Source organism: Sprattus sprattus, assembly GCF_963457725.1.
Source record: "Sprattus sprattus genome assembly, chromosome: 11".
NCBI lineage: Eukaryota > Metazoa > Chordata > Actinopteri > Clupeiformes > Clupeidae > Sprattus > Sprattus sprattus.
Genome location: NC_137909.1, coordinates 9,842,852 through 9,847,811, shown reverse-complemented (window position 1 = coordinate 9,847,811; position 4,960 = coordinate 9,842,852).

Sequence of the window (4,960 nt, the reverse complement as noted above, 5' to 3'; positions counted from 1 at the left end):
ATGGAGTAAAAAGTACGAAGTTTCACTTTGAAATGTAGTGGAGTGAAAGTATAAAGTCTCACCAAATAGAAATACTTGAGTAAAGTACAGATACATAGATATGTTACTTAAGTACAGGAACGAATTACATTTACTTCGTTACTGTCCACCACTAAGTATAGGACTATATAGAACAGGGTGGAACAGTAGTGTAGAACTGAATCAAATGGTTCCATGTCAATGTTCCGAAAGCCCATTATTCCGACAGCCCGCTGTTCCGAAATTGTGAGCACAGCAACGTGAACCACTAAGGCCCACATGCACATCCCAATGAATTGAACACTCATACACATATAAATGCATTTATTTCACAAGCATGAACTTTAATTCAGATTGTAATTATACACACATGGCATTTGCATCGCGATGATAAAATACTTTTATGATAGCCAACTCATGCATGCTCTATCAGTGCTTGAAATGTCCTGCAACAATCTGCCGGTGATTTCCTTCGCACGAACAGTACCCTATATTCAAAACCAGAGTTGGCTGAATTAACGAATATTGCATAGAAAAGTGATATGTGAACCTTTCCGGTCTTCCTCCAGGTAATTCCGCCATTATAATAACAAGCCGCTATGGAATATGCGCTCCTCGCTCTTAAAGGGAATGTGAGATGACGCTCTGATTGGTTTATTGCATATTATGCCCAAACCACACCTATGGCTGAGTAACCTCCTTTGGACCAACCCATTTGACATTTGCGCCGGACGCAAGTGTGTTTTTTCCGCCGTTATAATAGCAAATGCGCCATAGAGCCGCCCACACAGCTACTTGCGTTTGGCGCTGTCCTACTTGCGTTTCGGATTGTTAAAATAGGGCCCATGGTGTTCCTCACACACTCATAACTGACAATGGGACCCAATTCACAGGTAAGGACTTTGCAGACGCTGCTCACACAGAGGGCTTTAGACAGTTGTGTAGTAGTGTAGCGTTGAGTGTACTAGTCCTCATTTCCCACAATCTAATGGTCCTGCTTAGTGTGCCTTGCTGTACCTGCTGACTATCGTTATACATGTTGTGTTGGTGTTACGTGCCAACAGATATTCACTAGGTAGTTAGCAGGAGCTGCATAATGGCTACATTGTTGTGGCCTGACAGCGTAAATACGTTGGGAAGTTAGCAGAAGCTGCATCAGGTCTGTGTCCGTATGAAATAAAGACACAGGGCAACTTTAGGGTTAGGGGAGTGCATTTCTTTATATCCTCTGATGACTATTCTTTGGGTAGTTAACTGTCCAACCAGTTTTGATTGAGTGACCACAAACATATTTACTCAATCACACAGACAAAGAGCACATGGATTTACAACACAATACTTTGACCAATACACATAGGCACCATACACTTGCAAACAATGGGCTACCAGGCATCTCACACAAATACACAAACAAGCGCACACACAAACACACACAAACTGCACCACACAACGCCACACCATAATCACACACAAACAAATTTCTGGCAAAAACACTCACCGGCCCTTCCAAACTGGGCCGCCCTGTCCTTGGGAGTGGCCCTCATTAGCTTTATCAGCAGAGAAAAGAGGAGGCAGCATTGGCAAAGTAATGATTTCACTTTTGTCTTGTTCAATTCTTGCTTTATTCTTCTGAGCCTCACAAAGAGCCTCCCTCTTCTGTTCCGTATGAACACTTTCATTTGGCTGTCAGACTTCTAAGAGGTTTTTGTTCATGATTGAAAAGATGTTTTGAGAAACTGAGTACTCTAACAGACTACATTTACATTTAGACACTTTTATCCATATTGACTTGCACATACATACATACATACATACATACATACATACATACATACATACATACATACATACATACATACATAGGTTTAATATACACCAACTGGTGCAACCTAGACACATCATCAGTGATGGAACCTGGGATCATCGGGTGTTTCGGGTCTTTCAACATCAGACACCCTCGCCCAGGCGACCCAGCTAGGTATCTTGTGTTGCCCACGGATCACCCCTCTTGATCCACAGCCATCTTGATGCCCTCTCAGCAGCATCTGTGGTGTTCTTGATGGCTTTCTTGCTGTGCAGTCCCCTTATTCCCAACAACTTGAGAGCCCTGTAGAGTGACTGGCCTACAAACCCTGGCATCCAACCTCGATGGGGTTGCACCGAGTTTTCCACCCGTTGCGGCGGCATTCGCCTGCCAGCTCCTCGTACTTGGTCCTCTTCCTCTCAAATGCCTCCTCCATCCGGTCTTCCCAGGGCACAGTCAGCTCCAGCAGTATGACCTGCCTTGTTGATTCTGACATGAGAATCAAGTCGGGCCTAAGTGTGGTCACTGCGATGGTCTCCGGGAATTTAAGCTGACTGCCCAGGTCCACCTTCAGCTGCCAGTCCCTAGCTGTGGTAAGGAGCCCCCCTCCTTGGCTTGGGTGCTGCCGTGGCCTCTCTCCAGCTTTGGTGTCATGGGAGTCTCTATACAGCAGCACCTCCCTTGCACGGGTCACCATGAACTCCTCCGACAGACTACTGAAGGGAAGTCGTAGCTTGTTCTTATTCCCATACAAGGCTATGCTGCTGAGGCATCGTGGTAGGCCCAACCACCTACGCAGGTAGCCACTGACATTTCTCTCGAAGCCCTCAACTGTGGTTAGTGGGACGTCGTAGACCAGCAGTGGCCAGAGGAGGCGTGGCAGGATGCCATGCTGGTATATCCAGGCTTTAAACTTGCCTGGCAGCCCTGACTTGTCCACTGCCACTAGCCAGGTTCCAAGCTCTCTGCTGGTTGCTTTGAGTGCTGCTGTGTCCCTCAGGGTGCCATCAAAGATCTTTCCCAGCCTCTTCACTGGCTTCTCTGAGACCGATGGAATCTGGACACCTCCCAGCGAGAAACGGAACTTGTCTGTCACCTTCCCCTTCTTCACCACCAGGGAACGGGACTTAGCAGGCTTGAAGCCCATACGTGCCCAGTTGATGAGACGCTCAAGGCCTTGGAGCACCCACCTGCAGCCTGGTACCGATGTTGTGGTAACAGTCAGGTCATCCATGAACGCTCTGATGGGGGGCTGCCGTGCACCTGTCTTGGTGAGCGGTCCTCTGCACTCGACTTCTGCCGACTTAACGAGCATGTACATGGCTAAGGCAAACAAGATCACTGAGACGGTGCACCCAGTGATTATGCCCTTCTCAAGCCGATGTGATGCTGATGTTACTGTTCCAGAGGTGACTCTCAAACTGAAGCTGCTGTAATAGTCCAGTATGAGGTCCCTGATCTTGCCTGGAACATGGTGCCGGACAAGCGAGGTTTCCACCAGTTTGTGTGGAATTGACCCGTAGGCGTTGGACAGGTCGAGCCACAGAACTGCCAGGTCCCCCCTACCCTCCCGGGCCTCTCGGATGAGCTGAGTGACAACTCCTGTGTGCTCGATGCATCCTGGTACCTTTGGGATCCCCCCCTTCTGGACAGAGGTGTCAATGTATGCATTCTTCAAGAGGAACTCCGTCATGCGTCGGGCAACAATGCTGAAAAACACCTTGCCCTCCACACTCAGGAGTGAGATGTTTCTGAACTGCTCGATGGTGTGCGAGTTCTCCTCCTTCGGAATCCATACGCCCTCTGCATGCCTCCACTGCTGAGCCACCTTCCCCCTCCACCAGATGACCTTGAGGATCTTCCACAGTCGCTGCAAGAGCCTTGGGCACCTCTTGTAGACAACATATGATACGCCACTGGGACCTGGTGCTGAGGTGGATCTAGCTACTCTAACAATGTCCTCAACCTCTCTCAGGGTTGGCTCCTTGGTGTTAAATGCTGAAGTGGGTTCTGGTGGGGTTATCAGACTGCTGCAGGGGCCAAGATCCTGCTCCCTTGTGCTGTCGCTGTAAGTTGCCCTGAGGTACTCGTCAACCTCTTCTTACGTGCAGGCCAATTGTCCACCTCGCTTCTGCCCGAGGATCTTCTTGGTGAAGCTGAAAGGGCTTGCAATGAAGGCGGCACGCTTCTTGGCTCTCTCTTTTCCCCTCCTTCTGTGCCATTCGGGTCGCCGCAGTGTTGTGAGTAGGGATGGGAACCGAAACCCGGTTCTTGTTTAGAACCGGTTCCTAATGAGCCGAATCTTTGGAATCGTCAGCCAAATTCAAAACCGGGTCTGTAAACGGACCTCTGTGCCGTTTGCGCATGCGCGAACTCTTCCTTTAAAAAATCAGACCGCAGCAGAAATGGCAACTTGACAGAAGCGATCTAAAGTGTGGCTTTATTTCACTCGAACAAATGCAAACATGGTCACTTGTAACGTCTGTAAAACATGTATTTCGTCAAAGGGAGGAGGTACATCTACTATGAATAAGCACTTGAGCACACAACATGGTATTAAATTACAAGATTGTCATGTTTTTGATCATGCCTGCAGCAGCTCAACTAACGACGGCGCTTCATCCCTTACCAAGGTAAACTCCTCAAAATGTTTTATCATAACGGTGTTACTCGTGTGTTATCAGCAAACGTTTGCGTTGTCGTGTTAACCATAACTAAACTTAGCATTTAATTGCTTAACAGAATGGGCGATGTTGGACATTGTCATATAACGTAGGCTAGCTTAGCTGTAGAATCTTCTATTTTCAGCCGTTGGCTTGAGGCAGAGGCAGTGCTTGCCTCCCCTCTGTTGGTTCTAGAAAGTTTGCTGATAACACATGAGTAACACCGTTAGGATAAAACATTTTGAGGACTTTACCTTGGTAAGTCAGGGATAAAGCGCAAAAGACTCTGTTAATAATGGCGTCGACTACAGTTCGCCAAAAGGCATGTGGAAGTCTCCATGGTCAAGTGGAAGAAGGTTCTGTGGTTTGATGAGACCAAAGTGGAGCATTTTTTCAACAGTGGCTCTCTTCAATGAAGCTTTGATTGGTGAAGAACCAAGGCAACAGTGGTGGTGTGCAGAGTCTCTCCCATACC